The following is a 26,704-nucleotide window of genomic DNA, read 5'->3' on the forward strand; positions in this document are numbered from 1 at the left end:
CAAACTGCAAACAAATAACCCTCCAAACGGGAAGGGGAGGGACAGAAAGACCCAGGGAGGGCAGGTGCCAAACTTAAGTCAAATTGCTGCTTTTTTGTTAAGAAGACACCGGGGACACCTGGAAGCTCCCCCAGACACAGCCAGCAGCCCTGCCGGGCTCTTCCCCCATTTGGGAAATAAATCCAAGCGTCCCCATCCAGGCACCCAAACGTGCTCAAATCCCAAGCCTCCCACCACAATTAACAGCAACTAATAACCGCGCGCTCAAGCCCTGCGAAAGCCAAACCCTAGGGGTGTCTTCAAAGCTGAACTGCCAAAAAGAAAAAAGAAAAAAAAAAAAAGCAACTCTCAGAGGCAGCGGTCACTTCTTGAAGCTGACACGCTGAGCTCTTCTTTTGCAAGGCTGACAAGGTGCTGCACCAACTCACTCCTAAAGGTCACAACTACAGGACGCTGGCACAAAGAGCCGCATCCCAACCTCTTGCACGTCACTGCATGAGGGACTCTGCCAAATATGTTATTTACACAGAAGAGCGTGAGCTGGAGAGAGACCGAGGAGGCAGGTCAGCCACCTGCAAGGCTTCGTCCCGTCGTCACACAGCCCAACAGCAGCCACTCCTCTTCCTTGGGCAGGCCGAAGGACCTCAGCACCATCCTGCCCGTGGTTCCCGCACGGGTCACTTGGCCAGCCTGCGACGGAGACAGGCTCGAACAGAAACGTCTCCCTTGTCTTAAAAAATTAAGGCTTCGGCTTTGCTTCCACATCTGACAAGACGCCGCATGCTTTGCTAATCCTTGGAGGAGATTAACTTTTTATTTAGAATTCTTTCCTCTAAATGTGGCAATTATGAAGGTGGTTTTTTTTTTGTTTTTTTTTTTTTTTCTTTCTTTCTTTAAGCCCTTGGCAAAGAGAACACTTTCTCCAAGTTGGCTGCAACAGTTTAGTTAAATGTGGATCCTGGTCTTAATTTCCCTTTCCTAGCAAACCCGCAGCAGCTTCTCGTGCAAGGGATGCTTGCTTAGGGTTAGCCTGTGGGACAGGAGCACCAAACGCCTCCATCGGCGGGGCTGCACGCAGGGTGCAGAGCCACTGGGGGGGGGGGGTCAGGTGGGGGAAGCCCCCATCTGCAGGAAGGTGCCCACCCCGTCGCCGGTGCGCAGGGGATCGGGGAGACCCCTGTCCCATAACTGCCGCCTGCCATCCTGCACGCACAAATCCACAGCTGTGCTCTGCATTCGCGAGGGGAACGAAGATGCTGTGCCAGTCCCCAGTGGAGGTGAGGAGGCAGAAACGTTCACAGCCCCCGGGAGATCGCTCTGCTGGCAAAAAGTGGAGCATCCTTGGGAGACGAAAGGCGTCTTCTGCTCCGGGGAATCGCAAAATCCCACAGTCACATTGAAGAGAACAGCTCTGCTGAGCCTGGGGACAGCCCTCGCCTCTCCTCTGCCTCAGGAAGGATCAAGGAGGCGACCTCCTCACTGCAGGGGACGCAGAGGAGCTGGCAAACATGGTTTTTATCAGCTGTACGTACAGTCCCAGTTCTCATAGGTGGTTTTTGGGGCCTGGCGTCACAGATTCAGCACCGACAGCTGCTCAGAAGGTGCCTCAATGTAGCACCACTAACACGGGGACAAGCCCGGGAGACCCCTGGGTGCAGGGAGCGTTTGAACACATCGGGCTCTTCGGGACTCAGCCAGCACACCGATTTGAAACAACAACAACAAAAAAAAAATCAACGCAGCCTCCTTAGGCCATACACATTTATACAGGCACATAAACCTAAAACCCACGACGCCACCATACTTTGCATGCAAGCACCGAGCCCGCTCCCACGCAGACAGCGGGGTGCTCGGGGGGGGCTCTGCACCCAGAGCCACGCTGCGGGGCAGCTGCTTCCACTCAGCAGGCAGAGAGCGGCTCCAGCAGCGGCAGAGCAGTTTGCATGAAACTTGAGGAAGGATGCCCCGAACGGAGCAAAGGCAACCCTTACTGTATACACGCACCAAAAAAAAAAAATTAGAAAAAATTGTATCGAGCGCCTGTAGCTGTCAGAAAGCATTTCTGCAGCTTTGGCAAGACAGACACAACTAATTTAGCGCGGCCTCGCTGAGGTGTATTAAGCTGTCAGTCTGGATGATACGAATTTAATCACTCGGAGCAGATCAAAGCTCCGCAGCACTATTGGTGGCGGGCCGGACACGCGGGGATCAGCGGAGGATGAGCGCGCCCGGCAGCGTGCGGGAGCACCAAGAGCCTGCGCAGGGTGCAACCACCCCGCTGTGCACCCCCTGCCCACGGGGACCCTCCCTCCGTGGGGCACCGGAGCTCCACCACGTCACCGGTCCCTGAGTTCCCCCGGGGGGCACAACGGTTGGCCGGGCACCACCGTGCTCCAGGTTAACCCACGTAAGCTGCACGTAAGAGCACGTAAGAGCACGGACACCCCAGGAGCACAGGCTGCAAACAGGCAGCATTTTTCCCCCCTATGGGCTCGGCGGGTCCCCTGGCTGCGTCCCCACCTTATCTGCGCCGTTGTGCCCAGCCAGACCTGCAGGTTGCACGAGGGTCTCTGCCCCTGGGACCTCAGAAACCAGCCCAAGGGAGCGGTCCTGAGCCACAGCCAACCTCCGTCTCAGTCTCGCCTAGATCCCCCCCCCAGCTGTCACAGGTCAGCCGCTGTCCCCATTGCCAAATGGATGTCCCTGAGGCCCCCCTCCCTTGCTACTGCCTGCAGAGGAGGGGGAAAGGCAGCGGGGAACCGAGGGACAGGTCACAATTCAATCACAGCTGGAAGGAAAGTCTCCCATCGCTGCGAGGATTTAATCTACGTTTCCCGGGGACGGATTCGCCTTTGACTACCCCGTTAATTTTTACCGAGGTTCGCTGGGCAATTTTTACCAGGGTTTGTTCAGCCGGAGGGAGCGGGCGGGCTGGGCCATCCGGATGCTGCGCGCTGCCTACCGCGCCGGGAAATTGTAACAGCGAGAGGGCCGGGGAAACAAAGCATCTCCTGCAGAAAGCTGCCCCCGGCTGGGGCCCTGGCAAAGCCCAGAAGGACCCCACTCGTGGCCGGGGGCTGAGCCACCAACCGAGGAGTCCCGCCAGTGGGACTGCTCGTGGGCACGTACCGGCACTGCGCAGCACATGGTGCAGTGCCCAGGGCATTTCGATGAACCCAGCAAAAGGAAGGGAAGCTGGTGGGGTAGCTGCCTGCCCCCCAGCACACGGCAGGCTCTGCCCTGCCCAAGGAAAAGGCACCGGTGACAGAAGGTGAGAAGTCAGAGACGTCTCCGGTTGCAGCAACAAGCAGAAAACGGCGGCAGCGTGATAGCACGGGGAACATTTCCCGGCGCTGGCAGCAATGCTGCGCAATGCCACCAACTTTTTGGAACGTGCAGAAGCTCAGCCCAGGCTCCAGCGGCCACCCGGGGCTGCAGCGCGCTTCCCCCGGCCGCGCCGGCCCTGCCCCAGCGCCAGGCCAGCCCCTTACATGAACCTAATTAGCAGGGCTCCGCTTTCAGCGCAGCAAATGGCTCCGCTAATCCTGGATTTGGTCTCCTGGAAACTAATTTAATCGCGCAGTGCCAGCCCGGCCGCTCACGTGGCTGAGGGTGAGAGCAGCCCCCAAATCTCTCTGCCCCCAGTAAGGAGCCAGTATAGGTAAGGCAGCCTCGCACATGGCCTGCCCGTACGCGTGGGCGGCGTGCATTTGGGATCTCAGTCCTCTAAAATGGCGCCAGAAAGAACTGCTGCTAAACAAAAAAAATAAAAATCTGAAGAGATTTGGGGAGAAAGGCCAGCCCGGTGACTACCCCAGAGCAGCCCTGCAGCCTGCCCCAGCGCTGCCCAGACTCCGACAGCTCCTGCTTGGGATGGCTGAGAGGTGGCGGCCACCTCTGGTGGCTGGTTGTCACCTCTGGTGAGACCCGTCACCCCTTACAGAACGGGCAGCGCTTTGCTCCTCGCCCTCCTAGCAGCCAGGTTATCACCAGCACCAGAGCATGGTGACACAAAACTGTCTTTTAAAAGAAAAAAAAAAAAAAAAAAAAAAGGTGCCAAGAATTGACCATACAGACGATCGTGTTTACATTCCTCTGCATTTGCTGGTGGCTTGTAAAATTTCAGGGCTGTGTTTTCAAGCCTGAATCTGCACAGAAAAGGGCAACAGTCGCTCAATAAAAAAGTGAGACTACAATGAATTGATCCAACTCCGGCGTCTCCGATTTTAAGAACAAATAAATACCTCCGAACTTCTACTAAACATACAGTTCTAGAAATTGGTGTCACTGTGGCTTTCCCCACTGGGGCTCGGAAGGATGCGGGTGCCTGGACCATCGTGGAGCAGCGCACCCCGAGCAGTGACACGCTCCGCAGTGTCCCCAGACTTCTGCGTTAGCACCGAGACCCCATCCACAGCAGAGCACCCCCCAGCTGCACCACGCGTGCCTTTGCTGAGACACGGATCCATCCTGCCCGGGGCCGCTCAGCCACGAGCCAGGCTGGTTCCTACTCACATCACCCCCGAGCACGGGGCAGGGACACCTCCATCCCTCCTACAGCACCGCACGGGAGCGGGACCAGCACCACGCCGCGTCTCACACCCACCCGGGAAGCCTGGCGCTGCCCCGTGGGGTTAACCAAAGCCCTTGGTCCCCCTCGCTCCCCCCCACTGCCGATTTCGGAGGCAGGGAGCCAAGCCTGAGCTCTTTGGCAGCCCGGTCACGGAGCAGCGTGCAGGGTGCTGGCCCAACACCCACGGGTTTCATTTCCTCCTCTCATTTCTCTGTAGTGTCTATTGAGCCTCCCTGAAGGAGAGCCTTTGAGCCAGCTCGAGAGGTAACACAAGCCCCAGGAAGGACAGACAAAAGGGATCCCATACAGTCAGCAACTTCATTTCAAGTGCACGGGCTGGGGGGGACCGGGGGGGCCGCCGGAGCTCTGTGCAGGTACCAAATGGCTCAGGGGGTGAACAAAGGCAGCGTTGGCCGAGACCCTGCCCCTGGCTGGAAGCAGCAGGACGCTGGGGAGCCGGTGCCCCCCCCCCGGGATGCACCGTGCCAGCTCTCGCCCCCAGCCCCTTACCGAGGGTATAAATTCTTCCAGGAGCCGAGCTGCGAGAGCAAAGCCCCATGAGCAAAGCCCCGTACCCAGGTTCCTAAGCTCAGCACACATAATTATGGGCTAATTATCTTACGGGAGGAGGAAGGGGGATGTGGAAGGGATAAGGGAGCACAGGGTCGCCATGCGCTTCTAAATGGTTCCTTTGGAGACTGAGGAGAAAAGCTGCTGGCAGATGCACCACATCCTAAAGGCACGGCTCTGGCATTACAGGACAGACCTTGGCAAAACGACATATAAATAGGTTTTAACTGAAAAATTAGCAGCTCAGGAGAGAGAGGTGGTCTTAGCTAGAGGGAAGCAGCCCATCCAGCACTGCCTCCGATGTGCCCTCAGCCTGCAGCCCCCACCCTTAGCAAGAGCTGAGCACAGCAGCTCCAGCCTGGGGCAAACCCCTCCGGAGCAAATCCAGCACTGCCAGGGCTCAGGATCCGGCCCCAGCATTATCCAGGGCTGGCACCAGCCCAGAGCCAGCTCTGCACACGAGGGGGGTCCCAGTTCCTCGGACTGGACCCTCTCGGAGGTCAGCCCCAGCACCGCCCTTGTGCCTACGTGATGGGTTTCACAGGGCACCAGCTCGCTACTTCGCTTTTCTCGAGCCAAGCGCGAACGTTTTCCTTCCTCGTCTGTGGAAAGGTGAAGCAAGGACATCTGCAGCCAAGCGTCATCCAGACTTGGAGAGCTCTGGCAGCGGCGCTCAGTTCTGCAGCAATTTTAATTTATAACCGCGCTCACGGTAACCTTGGAGAAATGCAGAAATTGGACTCCTAATCCCCAAAATTAAAGAGCATCCAGAAATCATCATTCGGGAGTTTTCTTCCTTCTGAGCTTTCCACTAGAGGACTTTGCTTCTGGCTTAAGAAGGTTGGCTTTCACAGACAGCCTGAAATAAGTATTAAATCCAACACTTATACACGGCTCAGCATCCCAGAAGGATCCCGAAGGCAAGGGAAACCCCACCTCCTGAGCAGGCTGCGCGGGCTGTCCGCGGCTCCTGGGATATTTCAGACCCGCCTCGCCCATTAGCTAGAAGCAGCAGCAGCTCTGCGAGCCTCCTCCCGCTGCCCGAGCACGAAGCCATCCGGCACCGAGGTGTTTCAAACAGACCCAGGGGCACCTGAGCCCCGCCACGAGGCGAGGGGCAGGGGCGATGCGCGTGGGTGCGCGATGCTCCCCGCTCCCGAGGATGCTCCCGGCTCCTGGAGCCGTGCCCCGAGCTGCGCCTTATCGGCGGCGGCACAGCAAACGGGCAATAAATCGGCCCCCGCGGTGCCTCTGGTGCGCCACAGCTGTCGCCCGTCGCCGCAGGTCGGCTCGCTTTCATCCAGCGGCACCGCGTTTTGCTTAAACCCTGTGGCAAGGGCTTGGGAGCGGTAGCGAAACAGCAGGTTCATGAGGTTCCTGGGAACTTTTCCCTCCCCAGCATCCTCCCGTCGGGCACGGAAGGGCAAGCTGGGTTCTTCGCACGTGCTCCACCTTCGATGTCCTTCCCAACGGAGTGACGATGGCTGCGAGGCCCCATCACCAGCTCACCCAGGTTCGACCAGACCAACATTTCCAGCACAGGCTCTGCAGGGCACTGGGCAGTCGGGAGAGGGAGGGCTCAGCCCTGGCTGCGGGAGCATTTCACACGGATGGAGACCACCTACCCGTTCCTGCTCCCCCAAGACAGGCACAGGGCCAGGTTCACCACCCGTGGCCGCTCCAGGAGCTGCAGCAGAGCCCTGCACCCCATCACCTCGCCCCTGATGGGTGCTGGGCTCTGCTTCCTCCACCCAGAGCCACCCTCTGCCCCTGCTCCCAGGGGACACGAGTGCCTGGCCAGCTCTCCCCTCCCCGAGCAAGCAGCGACCCCCCCAAAAAAAAAAAATTAAGCCAAAAAAATTAAACAGCTTAGAACAAATCAAGACAAAAAAAAAAAGTAGGAAATCAGAACCTCCTCTCATGACCAGACCTTTTCCTTGACCAAAGTTTCTGAAGACGCAGCAGTATCAGCATTTAACTAATTAGGCAATAGCAGCAGCCTGTCTGGAGGGAGAGGTCACCGCAGACCCGTCCCCTTCCAAACCCCGGTGGCAGGTGCTTGCTGTGACCCGTGGGAAGAGCTCTGCCACCGCGGGCAGGAGCTGGCCGTCCCCACGGGCCACCTCTGCCACCAGTGTCACCCCCGGGCCGGTCACACGCCCTGTCTGGGCACGGGCTGCCCGCGTCCTTGGTGTGCGGAGAGCATGCGGCAGGTTATCTCCCCTCGGCAAACAACCGGGCCGTTAAGCGACGGGACTGAGACAATATTTAATTACCCCGATCGTGGGAAGGGGGCAGCGAGGGGGAGGCAGAAACCGCAGGGGAAATTCCACGGCCGGAGATTAAACGGAGCTGCAGGCCAGCGCTGACAGGTTAACGCACGGGTGATGTGCCAGCCCTGTTTGCTTAACCAGGAGAGCTCCCCGGCAGCCTGGAGGAAGGACGGGTGCCTGCCACATCCCCAATGCCAGCGCCAAAACCGGCACGGGATGTCGGGGTGCTTCTCCTGCGTGGGGCCGGACCCCATTTCCCAGGAGGGCAGAGCTGGTCTGTGCCTCCTCCTGCCCTGCCCGTGGAGTTGGAGCCGTCCCTACGGCACCAACCTTCAGCACCGGGTCCCCACAGCTCTGTGGGGCCAGCCCAGAAGACTTCCCTCAGACGTGCCCTTTGGTTGTGAACACCCCAAAACCTCTCCCAGCAACTCCTCCATCCCCAACAGGCAGAAGAGCGGAGCCCGAGGACAACCAGCGGCTCCCCGGGCTGCCCTGCCCCGCTGCCAGCCCTCGTGGGGTCCCCGGGGGAGTTTGGGCAGCCCTGGCTCGCCCAAGCAATTAAGAGAAGTGACAAGGTTGCATCCGGCAGACAGGAATGTGCTACGAAGGGCAGCGAGCACATCAGCCCAAGGTGTTAAAGAGCCCGGCAGGTTGTTTATAACCCGCCGCCAGCGACCCATTACCCCTTAATCCCCTGCTAGCGCTGCTCTTTACGAGCCAGGGCTCCCACAGCCGGGGTGGCCGCCCGGTCTGCAGAGAGCCAGGGGCTTGGGGCAGGAGACCCTAAAGCACGGGGAAACCTAAGGACCCCGGCGGCACTGCCCTCTCCTCCCCCCCAGACAGGCCAAGCAGCCCTGGTCAGCCCCCACGGAGAGCTGGAGGACCACGTCCCGGGGAGGAATCGACAGCACAGTCCTGCTCCGAGGGGGCCTCCTGGTGAAATCCGGGTGCTCTTTCCCAGGTCCCATCCTGGCCAGCCTCAGGACGGTGCAGAGACCCACACGGCCTCCTCCACCACCCCTGTTAGGATGCTCTCGGCAGGCCCCAACACGTTTAAGATCAAGGTTAGATGCATTATAGAAGCAGCTCTGCCTGCATTTTGGGCTGCAGGGGAGCAGCGGGCAGCTGAGCTCCTGCCTTTGCCCAGAGATGGTGCTGAGCCCTCAGGGCAGGGCTGCAGCAGGAGGGTGGGAAGCCCCCTGCGGCTGCCACCCCCCAGACACCGCGCCCTGTCCTCTTGCAAACACTCACACCTCCCAGAAGCAGCCAAAACCTCCTGGGACAGGTTTGGGGAGCTGCAGAAAGCAGGTTTTATTTTACGAGCATCCGGATGAGCGCGGGCCAAGAAGGGGAGGTCAGCGCAGAGCTCGCTCTACCTGTACTGACATCACCGCATCCCTCGCCCAAACGCAGGAAGGGGTGCCAAAAAACATGGAAACAAAACACAGCCCTTACAGGGACACCCTGACCCGCGTGTCTGGGAGATGCCCCAGCAGGAACACGCAGTGCTGCTGCTCAGCACCCTCCTGCCCGCGTGCTGTCCTGCTGCCCTTTGGTTTAACCCCATAGCCTGCAGTTACTCGCCAGATATTCGGTTCCTTTGCTGCCAGCACCAGCTGCTTCCCCTCGGCCAGTCCCAGCAAGAGACCACAAACAAAAAAAGCCAGACCTGCCTCGGCAGCGACGAGCTGAGCCATTCCCATCCGCAGATACCCGTAAGCAAAGCGCCTCCCAGGACCAAAGGGATGCCACCACCCCGTGCACTGCCCACACCGAGCTCCATGGTCAGCTACTCCCATTTTCCATGCTAACAGCAGATCCCAGGATTACTTTGTTAGGTGCACGCACTGCTCGGATGGCTTGACACAAACAGTCCAGCTGCAAAACCCAGCACGCAGCAGCCCTGAAAGCAACAGGTTGCATTTCCACATGAACAAGTGCAGGGGGATCCAAACCCAGCCCCCACAAAAAGCAGACCTCAGTAGGGATGGAGCAGGAGTGTGCTGGCTGCAGCTCAGCAAGCAGCGACTGCCCTGCACAGCAAGGAGGACGTTGTCCCAAAACACAGAGCCCCTTGGCCCTGCTCCCTCCGCTTCCACAAGCCTCACACTTTGCTCCGAGACGAGCTGTGTCACCACCGAGGGGAACCTGCTCTCCTCTCGATCACAAATTTGCCTGAATTTTGTTTCCAGGCATTTGCTTATCACCCCCAGCGCGCCTCTTCCAGCCGGGGCCGCTTCACCTCTCCCCAGCTCAGCCCCCAGGCAAACATCAGGAAAGGAGGAAAAAGGACGAAGCCTCGCCAGGTGGAAGTCAGGGAGGAAAAAGTGATGCTCTGAAAGTAAATGTCTTAATGGATTTGTAATCGTCGTGGTGCCTTTGCTGTTCTCCTGAAGAGGCTGAATGTTCTGCATTGTCGTAAGACCCGAGCCCGATGTTCTGTTGCAGCCAGAAGTTCTGCACAGGGGCTCTCGAGTAACTTATGCGACTTGCGAGTCGCAGTCTTCTCAACCAGGAGGCTTTAGGAAATCCCACCTCTAATCCCTGTGTTGCACTAACTGCTGCCCTTCCCTTCTGTAAAAAGGGGATAATGCCTTCCTGCCCCAGAGGACCGTTGCTAACCCAGGTTTGGAGCTGCTCAGACCCTGCGCAGCCGCGCGCGGAGCTTTGTGGCTGCTGCACGAGCGGCTGCTCCCCAGCCTGCTGCTTCTTCGGCATCCTCTGCCCGAGCAAACACAGGGTTCCCGGCTCTCGAGGGGGGAAAATCGCATCCAGAGACACCTGCACACACCGAGAGCAGGGTCAGCACCCTGCCCATCCCGACCGCGGCACCGGCACAGGAGGAGCAGCGCAGCCGGCTCGGGCGCCCGGCCAGGCCTGGGAGGGGCAGCTACCCGAGAAACCTGCAGCTGCTGCCTGCTGCAGAAGTTTTGCATTTTTATCTTCGGCTTCTCTATTTGCCACAGGAAATAAAGGCCCAAACCCCAACTCCCACTGTTTCCAACCCCAGGTGGGAAGCCAGGGAGCAAACCGCCCCGCCAGCACGCGGGCACGGAGCAGCGGCGCCGCTCCCCCAGCCGACAAAGCCCCGGGGTCCTGTCGGGCACCCCCCAGTAATGCCAAAGGCTCCCTGGGGCTTTGTGCTCTGCCCCCGGTTTCCTCCATGCCTTCGGATAAGTTGCTTCATCCTGCAGAGCCTCAGTTTCCTCTCTTGAAGAGCAAAACAGAGCCAGCCGCCGCCGTACCTGCCTGCCCAGAGGGGTTACCAGGCTGCCAGGGCTTTACAAAACGCTTTGAAACCGTGACACAGAAAGCGTGAGAAAAGCACAACACGAGGTTGTTTTTACGATTAAGAAACTCGGGCTGAGTCACAGAGTCAAGGCGGCGTATTCCCAGAGCCCGGAGCACACACGGGGCACCCACCAGAGAAGTTCCCAAAGCGGGCACAGGGTAACGGGGACCCCGGCACCTCGAGGTTCCCAGCAGCACACCCCAGAGCATCCCCTACAAGGGGGACCCTCACATGAGCAGCAGCAGCCCTCAGTGCCCATAACGGTCCCACAGATGACCACTCCCAACCGAATACACAAAATGAGTTATTTTATCACGGGGGCATCTCCTACAAAAGATATCCTAAAAGCTCAGCTTGCCCCTGCAGAAAGTTCAGCATCTGGGGAGTGCACAGAATTTTCCTTGCCCTTTAAATCACTTCTTCTGCCTCCCTCCTGCCCACACCCACTCATTCAGCGATATTTATTATTGCTACTGATTTCCTAATCTCCAGCACATGATGCAAGAGCAGAGCTCAGAACAATGTTACATATTAAAACCCAGCCACAAAGCAGCAATGTGGGAAAGCTCCGCTCTGCACAATAAATAACTCGGAAAAGCAGGATGGGGGCAGCAGGTCACCCTCCCCCAGACAGGGACATTTGCAGCAGGCACAGCCCAGATGGGGTAGGGAAGATGCCCCAGGTAAAACCCACGTTGCTTCTCCCTGCTCCCCTGGGACCATCTTGCATTAGGCACTGCCCATGGTTAGAGGGAGCAGCCAGGCTGGACGCCTCAGGGGGATCTCAGAGGCGAGCTGGAGCTTTCTGCCCTTCCACGGGAAGGATTTCACCTAAAATTAAGAGGACGCTGGGGCAGATAAAGGTCTTGCTGCACGCAGGCAAGACCAGCTCTGCAGCAGCAGCCTCAGGCGCCAGCCCAGCACTGGGCATCTGCACCCTCTAGGTTTTTATTTATTTAGGTTTTGGCATTTACTGAAGTTTGGTCCAAACCCCAACCTGCCCTCTTCTCCAGGGAGAGGTGAATACCCCCGCAGCTGGCCCGACCAAGGCTCCTTCCCAAGAGCAGAGAAAAGCCTGAAAGTAAAGAAAAGGACCTGCAGAAGATGCGTTCGATAAAAGCCTTTAGAGCCTTGGTGCCGTCCCTGCAAATCCAGCAAAGCTTCAAAAGGAACAGCGAGCCACGGAGTTTGGTGGCCAAAAGACAACAGCAACAAAACCCCTGGAAGAAGCCAAGCACGGCAGATGAAGGAAAACAAAGCAGAAAGAACAGAGGGAGGGAGAGGGCGAGCGGGACAGACAAGGAGGGCACAGGATGGAAAAAGAGAGCAGGTTCTGCCTGAAGCAAGATCTACAGCCTGCTGCTGAAGCTTCCCGCTTGTGTGCCAGGCACTCGCGAATACTAATCAGAACTGAAAAAATACCAAACAATTAGGAAGGAAAGTCTCTTGGCAGGGTTTCTCCTGGAGACGTCGGGCTGGTTTTGTTTATGAGCTAGAGGAAGTGGTAACCGCTCCTGTTTGTTCTTCTAAAGAAAAGAGAAAGCTTCAGTGTTTTAATTTCTCTGCTGAAAACCCTGGAGATTTCGCCTTAAATGGATCAGAATGGCCGATCTAGATTCACCCCCAGCCTTTTGTTACAAGCAAATATTTTAGTCATTTTCTCCCTCCCCTTCCGCGTGGGGAAAGAAAGGGACAGTGGACACAAAGCAGGCATTTTTGTTCCCAGAAAATATCAATGAAAAGAGCATTCCTGAGGACGAGGGCGCAGCGCAGTCCCGAGATGTCCTTGCAGAGCAGCTGGGCAGATGCACCCCGGGGAAGGGCAAATATATAAATGCCGACCACCCTTTGCATTATAAAGGCATGCGAGGGAAGGCACGGAGAGCAGAGATAAAGGTTGCAAAGAGGCACAGAGCAAGGCCAGGAGGGCGCCAGGACGGGGCGGCAGCGTGGGGCTCCCGGCACGGATTTACCCCAGGGCACAGCTTCCAGCTCAGCCGCTGCAGGGTCCCTACACAAACATTTCACTTGGGTCTCAAGCAAGTCACGTCGGGAGGGTTTGAGCTCTCATCTAGGCAAATTAAAGTGGGTTTACTGCAGTTTGTAACAGCGAGCAGAAGGCACGAGGCGTGCAGGGAAGGAGCGCAGCGTGGCGGGCAGAGGCATCAGCAGAGGCAGGTCCTGCCTTGAGGAAAAGCAGGTCCCAGGACGGAGCCGCAGCTTGGCCTCGTGCCTTCCTCACCCAGCAGCCCAGAGGCAGAGGGGTGCTGGAGTCCACGGCAGCGTGAAAACAAAGCTCGCGAGCCTGTCCCCAGGGCATCGGCTGTCAGGGGCCTTGAAAGCCTCTGTGCTCGGCAGGCAGCTCGCCCCGGAGGGGCAGCCAGGGGACTGCCGAGCATCACAGCACCACAGGCAAGCTGCGAAACTCGGGGCACAAAAAGCCCAGAGCTTTCGGGAAGTTGGGTGCAGCACCAAAGCGCCTTCACCGTGGAAACCCAGCTCTGGGGCTGGTAGCAGCGGGGGAATTTGCAATTGGCTCCGGCTGTGGAGGAGGCAGCCCGGACAGCGAAACCTTTCAGTGTGAGTGGTGCCCACCGAGCAGGCTGTAGCTGCTCTGGAAGTGCTTTTTGAGGCAGCCGAATGCGCGGGTTTGTCCAGCAATAACTCACCCGCTTCCAGACAGCACGATGTGGAAGCGCGGAGCCAGACAGCGCTCCTGGGGAGCTGGAGAAGGCAGGGGAGGGAAAATGAGGAGGGGAGAGGCAGAGCAGGAACCTTTCCGGGGGTTTTCTCTGGGGGAAGCAGCGTCTCAGGCCATCCCTGTGTCAGCCACACTGCTCCAGGGATGCTGGGCGGGTGGCACGGTCAAACCAGGTGGGGGTGGCAGATGCCTCTGCATCGCACCCCAAATTTGCTCGTTACCCAAGCACCAGCCTCTTGCTCTCCCAGTGCCCTCCTGCCCCTGTGCAGGACGCCCTGACCCGATTCCCAGGGCCGTGCCCCAGGGAAGGTCCCGAGTTACCAGGCGAGGTGCCCTCAGGACCAGCCCTGCCCTCGGCACCCACATTTCCAGGTCTCACTCAGGGATCTGAAGCTTTTCAGACAAGAAATCTATTAAGCTGGATGTGCCAAGGGTTTTTGACTAACGTCAGATTCACAGGGATCATGCTTACAGCCCCAAATCTGTTCTCTCCCCAGCCTCATCCCTCATTGCCCTGACGCCCCGCTCTCTGTGTCGTTGCCTCTGGGCATGAACCCCTACAAGCATCCCTGGGGGTTAGGAACTGCTGGTTGCCCCCAGAGCTTGAGGCAATGAGGCACAGGGGTCCCTACATGGCCCTGGAGAGGCCCATTTGGGCACCCACAGCCACCGGGGAAGCGCTCTTGAAGGATTGACTCCGGGTCTCAAAGCACCACCAAACGCTCCCAGCAGCGTGCCGGCTGTCGCCCACCACATCCTGCAGCACAGAGCAGGAGGATGCTCCCGGCCCGCAGTCCCCTTCCCCTTCTGCCCTACCTCGCAAAAAAAAAAAAAAAAAAAAAAAAAAAAACCTTTTTCCACCCCAAACCAGGCTCCCGGGGCAGCCTCGCCCCCAGCCACCGCGGGGCTCCAGCGGCGGAGCCACAGCGCCGCCCAGCGGCAGCGCCGCCCTCCTGCTGCGCTCCGAGCCGCCCCCGGGCACGGCAGGGGTGGGGGGCACCTCGCTGAGACACCCCCCCCCCCCCCCGGCTGGCCTCGTTCCTGGCTGCAGCAGCCCCGGCCCCCCCTCCCCCCCCCCCCCTCACGTCCTGGGGATGCTGCGCGCCCCGGGGACGCTGCTGGGGCGCAGAAGGGGACGAGGGCGCACGGCGCAGCTGGCCCCTGGAAGGGGTTGGGGGCATTGCTTTTCCTGCCCTAATAAACACCCCCCCCCCCCGTCTTCCAGTCCAACCTGCCTCTTGCTCTGAGCATCCGTGAGGAGTTGGGGCTCCTGCGGGAGCGATAAATTCATGCCCTGAGTGTGCACCAGGGGTGGGGGGGGTGCCCCTCCGGGCATCAAATGCCCCCTCTGCAAGCCAGCGCTCCTCAGGGGCAGCCAGGCCAAATCCCCCGAGTTCCTGCTGATATTTACTGCAGGGGGCAAGCAGCAGAAGAGAGAAGGACCAGGACTGGCCCAGAGATGTTCTGCAGCCACCCAGGGCTGATCCCGGCAGGGGCTGTCCGTGTGCAGCCCCTCCCTGAGTTCGGGCATTCAGCACCCGCAGCTCTTCGCCCAACGCGCAGCCCTGCCCCAGCAGGAGCCAAACCAACCTCCCCAGGCAGAAGGAAAGAGCACAGGAAGGAAGCCACGGGGAGAAGTTCTCCCACCTCTCAGTCAAGCACCAATAAGCATGAGACACAAGAAGCCTTGCTCACATTTTCTTCTCCTAACCTCAGTTTTCTTTGGGTGGGTTTTGTATGCTTTTTTTTTTTTGGAAGGGGGGGGGGGGGGGGGGCGCTTTTTGTGGTTTGGTTTATTTGGTTGGGGGATTTTGTTGTTTATTCGGGTTTATTTCTTTTTTGTTGTTCATTTTGAGCAGAGATCCACCTTAGAAAGTTGCTGGATAAAACTAGATCTATGCTACCCTTCCCTTGCCATGGTCACGCCTGTGACCACAGCACACTCTCCACAGTCACTCTCTTTTCTCCCACCATCTGAAGCGGACTGAACCTACTAAGAACCCCATATAACACACCTCAGATAACAAGCCCAGGCCCACACCCCACTGATTCCCTCCTCTCCCTTCTCCTCCGAGCCCCCCAGCCCCGCACCACCCGCAGCAGCCGAGGCTCTGGAGCCGCAGAACCCAAAGGGGAGGCGCAGCTGAGGGTGCTGCCGTCCGACAGCCCACGCTGGGAGCCGCACAGCCGGGGGGGGCTACAGGATCCGGCCCTTTCTGAGCCTGGGGCAGAGGTTTCCAAGCCCCGTGTGGGGGAGATGCTCAGGGGGCCCTTGCCCTGCTCTCCGCCACCGGCAGGCGGCAGCGCGCACCCGAGTGCAACACCGCGGGACGGATCCGGAGCCCGCTTGCCCTGGGATCTACTGGCCCCGGAGCAGGAGAAAGGTGAGGAAGGGGCCAGTGGCCCCCCCAAGGAACAGGCCACAGGCCAGTGTGCGTGGCGGGGTTTCACGATTTAGGTCGTGTTAAAGGGTTTGTGCTGCTCGGAGCTGGAGGTAGGGATCGCCGCAGCGGGATCCCCGTCTGTCCTGCAGGATGCAGGGAGCGCAAAGCCAGGAGCAGGACCGATGCCACCACGCGAACCATGTGGCCACCACCAGCAGCCTCCCAGGACGGAGGCACCTGCCCGGGGCAGCCACGCTCCCAGCAGAGCCAGCGGGGCTCGGTGCAGTCACTGCACACAGCAGAGAGCCGCCGAGCCGACGGCCAGGGCGCTCTTCTACATTCATCCCTCAAAGAGAGGAAGATGCCATAGCAAGGCCAAGCTAAGTACTGAGCTGCGTTGTGATGGTTTGGGGTGGAAATCTCTGCCTCGCCTTAGCCCAGGGAGCTCAGCACTCGAGAAGCTGCAGCACTACCAGCAAGAGGGCGTGCGTGCTCCTCCCTGCTCCCCGTGCTTCAGAGGCAGGGACAGGAAGCCAAGGGATGAAGGCAAGTGCTTGGTACGTTCAGATGCTCAACGAGGGAAAACCCACAGTCCCAAGGGCCTGCGAAGAAGCTGAGATGCGTAACAGCACCAGTCAGACACAAGGGAAATTGATTTAAATAGCTCAGCCCTGTTCAGCTAGCTGGGAGTTTGCAGCGTAAAACGAATCAGCCACTTGCCTCCTCCGCTTTGCATTTGCCTTCTCCATCCATCCTGAAAAGCACCCAGCTGGCAGAGCTGTCTCTGGGGAAGGCTCACCACATCCTCTGGGGTTCCCACTCAGCAAAAGGGAAGAACAGCACCTTTACATCTCTGCTCCCTTGAACCAACCACCCCAGCACAGATCACTGCTCAGCTGCTGCAGAACATCCACAGCTGCACAGCTCCTGAACGGACCCCGGCACAGACCCCACAACCCTGCCAGCCCCCATCAGGCTCTTTTTGGGCTGAACACCAGCAAGCAGGAACATTGGAGCCCTAGCCCAAAACAGAAGCGTACTTTAAAAGTCTGCTTTAGAGGTTTTTCACAGCAGCAATTTCCCTTCTGTTCATCACATTTCTCAGCCTCGTTATCCCAGGCCAACACTCCCTCCAGGAACACACACCAGAAAGCAGTCCAGGCAGGGTGAGCCACAGCATCTCCCCAAGAAAGTCATTTCCGCTGTGCCCCAGAAACCAGTGGACTGTGAGGCTTGAACCATCCCTCCAGGATAACACCGGAGTCAGAGGCGCTTTGGGGTGCAGAGCCCCAGGGAAACACCAAACTGCACCCGCAGCGCCCTCCAGGACAGGACAAACCTCCCTCTTCTCCAGCACGGGAGTCACCAGCTCATTCTCCACCCAAGTCAAAAATCACTGCACTTATTCTTCATCCTCCCAGGCTTACACAAAGCCACTGCTACTCTGCAGAGCCCGTGGGGCATGATGCTGAGAGGTGTGCCCAAAGCATCAGCGCTGATACAAGCTGCCCCCTCAAAAAACCAAAGCCCTGGCATCATTTGCTGGCAGCCCCCTGCCTTCCCCAGCACTTTCTGTTTCAGTGAGGCTTACAGCTCCCCTCCGAAGGGAGGGTGGCCACTTCCAGCTCATCCCCTGCACCCGCTCAGGACCGGGAGCCCCCCGCAGTACCCTCGAGACAAGCTGCGCATTGTTCCCAGGAAGCCTCACAAACGGCAGCTCCCCTGCACGGCTAGCACCAGCGGCTTCGACACGCTTTAAAGTGCGGAAAAGCAGCAGGGTGCCTCCATTCCGGGGAAGGAAAGAAAGAGAAACCTGCTTGTGGGCTGCCTCCCTTCAACTCCTTTGTCCATTATTCACCAGTAACTCCAGGGAGAAAGCTCTTATTTGGGATGAGATTTTAGGCTTAGATGGTGCTAAAAGTCGGTGGTTTCATTAAAATAAGAGGGAAAAGCCACATCAGCTTTCAGAGCTATCCCGTCTCCTCCCCTCTTTACCCTGAAGTAGCAGGTAACTGGATTTGGCGTTTTCCCCAAATGTGGGGAAAATACACCTTACAAGAAGCCAGCTTTAGTTCCACAGGAAGGCTTTTTTCCCCCCTTAAAAAAAAAAAAAAGAAAAGCAGGTATTCTTGACTCACCTAAGACCAGCAGGACTTGTCTTACACAGGTGCATGGACTCCGTCCTCCTCCAAAGAGCCACGATGCTGAATAGAGTAGCCCAAATAAGAGGGGGGGGCTCTGCAGCCCTGGGCTGTAGCTGCTGCTTTCCCACACCTGCGAGCTGGGCAGTTTCATGCAACAAAGGCAGTTCCACAAGATCCGTAAAAACCGCTGCACTAGCGGGACGATGCCAAGAGAAATAATCCACCAGATTCGAGGAGAAGCAGGTGTCTGTGGCCTTCTGGCAGCAACGCTCGGTCCCAGACAGAGGCAGAAGGGAGCATCCAAAACCCTCCGCAGTCCACAGGGGCTCCAGACTCGAGATCCCAGCAAAAAGAAAACATCCCAGGACAAATCCTCCGGCTCAGGACTGTTTGCTTGGTCAAGGAGAAGTCCCAAGCCTGCACACAGTCAGGCTGATTGCTCCTTCTCACTTCTAGGTATGAAGACACTCCAGCAGCTATTGCATGTGCCCCTTTCGGTAACAGGGGGGTACCAAAACATGCAGAGAAACAAGTGTCAGGACAAGGGAACGGCTCAGCCAGCACGCACCTTGTCCTCCAGGTGTGCTGCCAGCTGCAGGAGCAGGGGGGCGCCGAGCACATCCCACGCACAGCCGAGATATTCCCAAATTCAGCGTTCAGAAGCCAGGACTGTGTGCAGATGGAGGGTCACAGCACGGGACTTGTGGCGGAGAGCAGCTCCTCAGGGAGCAGGCAGCATCAGACGATTCTCTGCTCTCATTTTCCTGTCCCGGTTCTGCCAGTAGTGCTCATGCTGGTTTGACACGCAGGGCTAACAGCCGCAATCCATGCGCAGAAGGGGACAAGCGCTTCCTCGCGGGGCACCACATCTCCTCCACGCCACAGCAGGGCAAGGAGCCGATCCCCCTGCTGCTGCTAGAGTTTCCTGATGAAATTCGCACCTGCAGCCGGGAGCCAGCCTGCAGCAGCTGTGCCGAGCTCTCCTGAAGGTCAGCTGGAAACCGCCAAGAGCCCTCGGAGGAGGTGGCTGAGCACAGCCCCCCGCCATGCCTTACCTGTGGGCACAGCCTGGCTGCAGGCTCAGGGCAGAGCCGGCATCTTCCTCCTCGCTCCCCTCTCCAAAAGTGAGCAGAAATCACCAAGACACGGTCCCAGTGACCAGCGCCGACTGGAGAGCGGCGGGCACGCAGGATGGGTAGTGCTCGTTGGGACACATTTTGATTTACAGCTCGTGCACCAGGTCCACGCTCACACGGCACCGCATGTGTGCACGCGCACAACTTTATTAGGGACGCGTTAGCGCGCGCGCTGCCCCGCTTCGTTAGGGCGCTGCTGCTCTCCGGCACAAAGTCCGTATTTGTTTCCCTGCAGGGGTGGAAATAAAGGGGGTTTTGTGTTTTCTTCCTCTTCTCTTTGCAGGCTGGAGTGAGTTTATTTGACACTCCGGCACTCTTTGTGAGCTGAGTGCCCGAGGATAAATGCTACCCTTAAGAGTTACTTGGCGTTAGACAGAGGGACCCTCTTCAGAGGAGAATGGGGGCTTGTTGGGATGGGGTGGGGGGGGGCACGGGGAGGGGGCCTCCGAAGAGTGCCTATGGAGCCCTCATAGAAGGGTCTCTGTCCTGGGCCACAATAGAGCGAATTCTTAAAGATACCGGGAGCTGAAAGGAAGGAAGGAACTTTCCTCCCTTTTAAAAAGGATTTTCAGGAACAATTGAAGAAGCTGTAAAAAGGGGGGCATTATTCCCCATCCGGGCTGCCCCCCTCCCCCTCGGCTGGGGAGGTCGGACACTGGGACACCCAGGAGGCAGTGCCACTGCCACCACCCCGACCCCAGAGCAGGACCCGCTCCTCCCATGGGCAGGTGCCAGCTGCTGGAGCCACTTCTCCTCCCTGCGTCCTCCCCAGGTCCACCTGCCAGCACAGCTCCAGGCCACAAGGGATCCCCTGGGAAGATGTGACCCAAAGCGATGGGCCAGGAGCAGCAGGATGCCGCTGTCCTGCCAGTAAATGCACGCACCCTGTGTCCCCAGGGGGTGCAGGCTCACACAGAAAGGGGGGGGGCACATCCAGAGACCTGCCAGGCAGCTCCATGCGAGCAGCTCCTCCTGCCCAGCCCTGCAACAGGGAGCTGCCTGCTCTCTGCAGCCGTGCTCCATCCTACACAGCCCAGGAAGAGGAGCCAGAGCCCCAGCAGTTCTGCTGGGGAGCTGCAGCTTAGCACCAACTGACCCCAACCGCTTTCAGTGACCAATTTCAGCCCTTTCTACCCTATTTCTGCTGGTGACCAAGCCTCCCCCGAAGCACAGCTGGGCAGGATGCTCACATCCTATGCTGTACATTGCAGCACTTCTGGCATCTCACAGCAGCAACCACAACCCAGATGGGGATATTTTCCCACCCCAAAATCAGCCCTGCTTATCACACTGCGAGCTCAGAGGCAGACACCAGCTCCTCACCCCACTGCACTTTGTTATTTCCTCCTTCACCTCCACCTTGCTGAGGAGATGCTGGCACCACACGTGTCAAAGTACGCCACAAAGCTCCAGCTGGCCACAAGCAGGCTGCTGGAGCTCACACGCAGCCCCTGTCCAGCAGGCAGAGACCAGCCTCCACGGCTGCTTTCGGTGGAGGTGGCAGCACTCAGTCACAGGTCCCACCTGGGGCTCCCTGCGAGAGCCAAGCAGGGCTTCCGCGTCTTGGAAGCACCAAAAAGCTGCTGCCAGCTTTAATTCCTAGAGCTTACTTCCAAGCCCATTGCATGAGAGAGAGGCATGCGGCCACGCCACCAGGGAATGAGCCCCATGGCCTCTTGGTGTCACTGGCACCCCGGGTCCCAGCTGCTGGCAGCGGGTTCCTCTCCAGCGGTGCCGCCTACCCAGCCACAGTGCTGGGCTGAGCTGCGCAGAGGTGAGCAGGGGGGTGCCACCTGCCACAAAGCCAGAATCCTTCAACCCATAAATCCTAAAGGAGCGGTCCCTGCACCTCCTGGCTACCAGCGTGAGCCCACGCACCAGAAGTGTCTTTTCACACCACCTTAGGAAAAGGTTTCCAGAATTGAGACCCGCTCAGTTCCAATTGTGAGACCTGAAGGAGCCCCAGCAGGAGCTCAAGGGGACTTCAGTGCCACCATGGAGCCTCCATCCACCTGGGCAGGAAGGGATGCTGCCACCCCAAAGCAGCCTCCTCCTGACCATGCATGCAATGGCAAATTTGCAAAAAAAATGCAAATTTGCATGCATGAGGCATGCGAACCATTCACAGCAGCGCTGCAAAGCCAGACTAGAGCCCTCAGACAGTACTGTGCGCCACGCAACAACCTTTTGGCCCTGAGGACCAATTCGTGGTGCATTAGAGGTTGTCTTGGACCAAACTGAGAACAGAGCCTTTGCTGTTTGTTCCTTTTGCAATACCACAGACAGCTTTGCTGCAGCCGTACCAGACAGACACGGCTCTGATCCCCTTCCAGGGAGAAGAACTGAGAAAAAACTGCAGTAGGAGCAGGAAGAAGCTTGGCTAGATAACATTTGCTCCTGATCTGAAACCCATTCTGGGCTTCATTTTTGCAGGAAAGCTGCACAGCCACCCAAGATCAAACACATTTATTTAAAGGCTTCGGTTTTAGCCCTCCAAAACATCCGTGGCTTGGCAGGCAGGGCCAGCCAACCGAAGGAAAAGCATTACCTTCCTAGCATGGGTGCAGCCCAGCCCCGGGGCTGGGGTATTCACACCTCATCAGCTCTGTCTGGGAGAAGCCACTCGCAGATCAACCAGAAGCGAGAAAAACCTCCCCAGCCACATCCATCCCAGCCCCTTTTCCTCTTGCGTGCGGGTCCAGGAAAGCGCTGCCTGCGATTCAGCTGCTGCCACAGGGGGGAAAAACCCAAAAGGAAGAAGGGAAAACCCTGCAGCTCCGAAACCAGGCTACGGAGCAGGACACCAAGCCACGCTGAAGCCAGGCTCTGTCCCCAGGGACTAGCAAGGTACCGCGCTGTAAACCCTAATCTCGTGTTAAGAGTTTTCATCAAAACCGAGCAGTATTTATTAGGGAGTTACAGGACATCATAAAAGTGTTTTCACGCAGTGTTTACACCAACACGGGGGGCTTTATGCTCCCATTTGCCCCTTCATTACTATTTTTAATACATCTTTCTGATGAAATAAGCTATCCCGAACAAGGCTGCCCTTTGTAATGCAGTTATAACTTTCTGGCTGGCCTTGGTATCTGGCAAAACATTGTGCTTTTCTTGCCCTCTCTTTTGTTGCTTCTCTCTTCTGCTCAAAGTTCAAACAAACAAAAACCCCCCAGCAAGTCGCATTGTGCTTCTGGCATTATCCCCCCATTGTCTGGGGCTAAGGGAGCCGGAGGGAGGGGGAGCACTTGTGGCCAAAGACATTTGATCTCCTAAAATTTAAGGCACTCACCATTCCTGTTACGGAAGAACCCCTAGACAGAAAAGCCTGAGTCTAAAACCCTCCACAGGCCAGATAAGCCAACTGCTGCTAGAGAAGCCCCATCACCAAGGAGAAGCAATGCTGCTGCATTAAATATATTTGAAACCCAGCGCAGGAGGAATGCACACCAGGGTCCAGCCCGCAGAGGAGGCAGGTCTGAGCCCAGGCTTCCAGATTTCACAGCTGCACTTCACAGCAGACAGAGGCATTCGCTTTGGAAAGGCTCAGGTCCCAGCACCGGTCCACAGCACCCCCCAGGCTCTGCTCCGCGCAGAGCAGCGGCGCGCTGAGCCCCGAGTCGGGCACGTAGAGACGAGACAGGTACCCAAGTGTTTCAGAGACTATTCCTAGCAACTCCACAGCATGCAGCTGAATTTATAGCTGGTTCTCTAACAGTTTGTGATGCCCACTGCAACGCCTTTGACCGCCAGCCCTCCCTGTTTCAGGGCATCCCTCCTCTCCCAGCCCCAAAGGGGTGAATCCACTTTCCCCATACAACAGCTCCCACACGGGGCTCTGCCAGGGTCTTGCACTGGAGGCAGCCCAGGCTGGCTGGGTGAACCTGTGGGCTTAGACTTAGGTCCTGGCAAAGCCCAGGAGATTTGGGGTGGGACAATTTAGGTCACCTCCCCAACACCCCCATCACTGCAGGCGGGAAGAGCCATTCTGGACCCACCAGCACTGATTTACTGGCTCAGAAGTGGCCAGCAGTGACACCAACATCCCAGCCACTGCCACCAAACGTGCCAGAGCACAGCACCTGTGCCCCGCAGAGAAAACAGGCGGACACAGACCCCATCCCAGCAGCTGGGGGCTTCCCTGCACCCCCCAGCAAGTTGGTGCCATGCAGAGACCAAACACCAGCAGCGCAGCCCTCCTGCCCTGCAGCTCAGGAGACACCACGACAGGAATGCTCCTGGAGATAACAGCGAGTTCACTTCCTCCTGCCCGTGAAAGAAGTGGATTGTACTCCTCTCTACGGGTGTTAGGCTTGCAAAGTGCCTTTGCACTTTCAGTTACACACCCTCAGCCCGTCAGAAAACTGTCTCCCCATCATCGGGGGGCTGCAGAGCCCCTGCCAGAGGAGCTCAGCCTTGCTGCCGGCCAGCAGCACCCCAGGAAAGGCTGCCTCCAACACCCTGAATTAAATTTGGGGGGTGCCACATCTCAGGCTGGTTTCTGTTTTACAGACTGCACATGGAAAGCAACCGGTAAACAGCTGCCTTTACAGAAAGGGCAAGTCCAAGGAGTTTTAGCTCTTTTTGCAGCAAACCCTTTGAGGAAGGAGAGCCCAAGTGTTGCAACACCCCCCTTAGCCCACAGCTCTGCCTGATCAGCACAGGTGGGACCCCCACAGCTGTGGAGGGGTCAAGATAAACCAGAGAAACAGGTGAAGATTTTCCCACCCATCCCTTATTTTACGGGGAACTGAGAACACTGATATCCCAAAAATATCATCCCAAAACATCACCTGCCTGACAGCAGGCAACGAGCTCGGGGAGGAAGGTGTCCTCACACACGGTGTCTCAGCCTCTGAGCTGAAACCTCCCCTGGGAAGTGCCCGGCAGAGGCACAGCTCCTTCCTTCCCAAGGCCTGAGTCACCGCACACCAGCCCTCTCCCCCTGCATTCATCCCCCCAGCTGTGACCGTGATTATAAAAAGATGTCTCAATTAGCAGGAGAGCCCAGCAATCCCTCCGGTCTCCAAACCCTCCAGAGGGAGCGCATTCCGAGCCAGCAAAGAGCGCCGCTAACAATGTCTGGGCAATAAAAACGCCTCTTGTTTATATCAAAGCAACCTCAAACATCCTTTCCCCAAACAAGCATCCCTCGCCCTCCTTAGGGCTCGCACGCTGGAGGGGCAGCGCTGTCCTCCCTGTGCTGGGTCCCCAGGAGCAGACAGCACCAATCTCCGTGCGGTGCCGGCCGCGGGTCTAGCCTGGTGGGGTCTTTTTGTTGTAGCGAGCAAAATAAGGGACTCATTCATTTTTTTCCAGCGTTCGCACAGAAGTGCTCTTGTGCATCACAGGTACCTCGCATCGCCGCCCCCGGTCAAGTGTTCCCTGCTCAGGGCAGGCAGCACCGGAGGCTGGGGAGACCCCTGGGACCCCCGACAGGGCAGGGGAAGGGGCTGCAGGTTCCCAGGACCCCCCCACCTCGCCCCTCCGGGCACCTGCCCGCAGCGCACCCAGGGCACGGAGCCGCCGGGAGCCTTTCTAAGGAGGTTTTCCCAGGGGAGGAGCAGGGAAAAAAATCGTTAGAAAAAAAATAAAATCAGGAAGAACACCGCCCGCACGGTTTTTCTTCGAGAAAAGACACATTTCCCCCCCCCCCAGTCTTCCGCGATCGTCCCCGAGGAGCAGCGGAGGGGGGGGGGCGATGGGGTGATGCTGGGGGGCACCGGCACCGGGGGGACCGGCACTGGGGGGGGGGGGGGGGGCCCCAGCCCGGCTCAGCCCCCCCCGGTAACGACCCCGGGAGCAAGCGCAGGGCTGCCGCTGCCCAGCCGCCCCCCCCCCCCGGACCCCCCCCCCCCAGTACCGAGCAGGCACCTACCTCCTGCGGGCCGAGCCTCCCAGCCGCAACCCCCCCGCGGCTCCTGCCTGCGCCCAAACCGCTCCCGGAGCTCCGGCACCGCCATCCTCATCTTCATCCTCCTCCGTACCCACAGCCCCCGGGGGGGGGGGGGGGGGCCGCTTCCACCTCCCCCCGCGGGGGAGACTCCGCGGCTTGGACCCGGGGATGCTCCGACTGCGGCGGCCGGGCCATTGCCCCCCCCTTATAAAGCCCGGCAGCGGGCGGCGCGGCTTCACGGGACTTGTAGTTCCTCCCCCCGGGCCGGGAGCCGCCCCCCTCCCTCCCTCCCTCCGGCCCTCCTCCCGTCTGTCCGTCCGTCTGTCCGTCTGTCCGTACCGGGGGGGGGGGGGGGGGGGGCCGCTGGCGGTGCCCGTCCCTCAAGGGGGGGTCCCGGCCCCAAAGGCCGGGGGTCGCATCCCCCCCCCCCCCGGGGCTTCTCAGCCACCCCCCCCCCCGGCCACCAAAGCCCTCGTGGGCAGGATTCGTCCCTAAACCGCTGGGTAAATGAGTAACACCCCCCCCCCCCCCCCCCGGGGGCTTAGCACCGAGCCCAATTGCTTCAGTCGTCCCGTCTATTAGTTATTGTTCCGTTTAATTATTGTCCCAATTATTAATTTAACTTAATTATTAACCCGCCTGCGGAATGAAGGGGCAATTAACCGCGCTGTTGACATCCAGGCTAATTTAAGGCCCCCTCTCGCAAGCACACCCAGTCCAGGCAAAGTCACCCGTAGGTCCCCAAGGGCTGGGTCCTTCCCCGGGCATTTCACCGCAGCCCCATTTTGCAGCCCCATTTTTGTAGGGTGCAGGAAAACGCCCTAAAGGAGACCCCCAGGCAGGTGGCAGCGGGAGGGCGAACACCTCCGTGCCCGGTGCCGGACAAATTTTGGTCAGGGGTGAAGGGTACAGAAGGTGCTGGCCGGGGAGGGGGGGGGTGACCCCACACATCGCCCGTCCCAGGGGGCTCAATCCGGCTCAGCAATCTCCCCCCATCGGCTGCAGGGGAGCGGATCCCGGCGCCTTCCCACCTGCACCGAGCTGGGATTTTTCTTCCCGCCCCCAGGAGTGGAAACCTTGGGAGTTTTCTAGGACAAGGGAGCAAGGGGGCTGCGGGAGAAGGAAGGCGAGAGAAGGGAGAAAAAAGTCCTCCTGGCAGGTTTTCAGGGCCCGAAGCTGGAGTGGAAATGCTTCCCTTCCCTTAATTGCTTCGAGGCCAGATGAATTTCTTGAAGAAACCACAGCCGAAACGCTGCACAAGTCACATGGTTGTGCTTGTGTTGGCTGCGTGCTGAAGGAGGGAAAAGGTCATCGTTTATGGTATATTAAAAGGGAAAAAAATGTATATATATACTATTTTCGCGCTGCGGAGGAGGGGGTCGTGCTGCTTTTTCATTCCCCCCCCCCCCCCAGTTCTGTAAATTCAAACCTGTTTGGCGAGCACCCGGCTGCGACGAGCAGCGGCGCTGGGAAAAGCGCCTGTGCGTGGCTCCGCCGCAGCCCCCACGGCCCCCCGAGTCCCCCCCCTGTCCCCCCCCCCATCCCCTCCTGTCCCCCAGCCCCGCGCCGGCCCCGCTCGTGGGGTGCAGCCGGTGCCGAGGAGCAGCTCGGGGCCCCGGTCCCGTGGGGCCGGCCGTCCCGCGGGGCTGCCCGGGCGAGCACGGCGCTGCGCCTCTGCAAGTCCCTGCAGATTCGGGGCCGAGCGGGTGAAGCGTTGTCTGCCTGACGACGGGACGGC

The 26,704-nt window shown here is 58.7% G+C and overlaps 1 long non-coding RNA gene across 1 annotated transcript in view; it reads right to left on the minus strand.

Moving 5' to 3' along the window:
• LOC118253861 (uncharacterized) overlaps positions 1 to 25,141 on the minus strand; it is a 51,182-nt gene extending 26,041 nt beyond the window's left edge. Inside the window, exon 1 of the long non-coding RNA XR_004780555.2 lies at positions 24,949 to 25,141. This is a non-coding gene — a long non-coding RNA (uncharacterized LOC118253861). The remainder of the gene's footprint in view (positions 1 to 24,948) is intronic.
• Between the last annotated feature and the right edge of the window lie 1,563 nt (positions 25,142 to 26,704).

Source organism: Cygnus atratus, chromosome 18, assembly GCF_013377495.2.
Source record: "Cygnus atratus isolate AKBS03 ecotype Queensland, Australia chromosome 18, CAtr_DNAZoo_HiC_assembly, whole genome shotgun sequence".
Classification (NCBI taxonomy): Eukaryota; Metazoa; Chordata; class Aves; order Anseriformes; family Anatidae; genus Cygnus; species Cygnus atratus.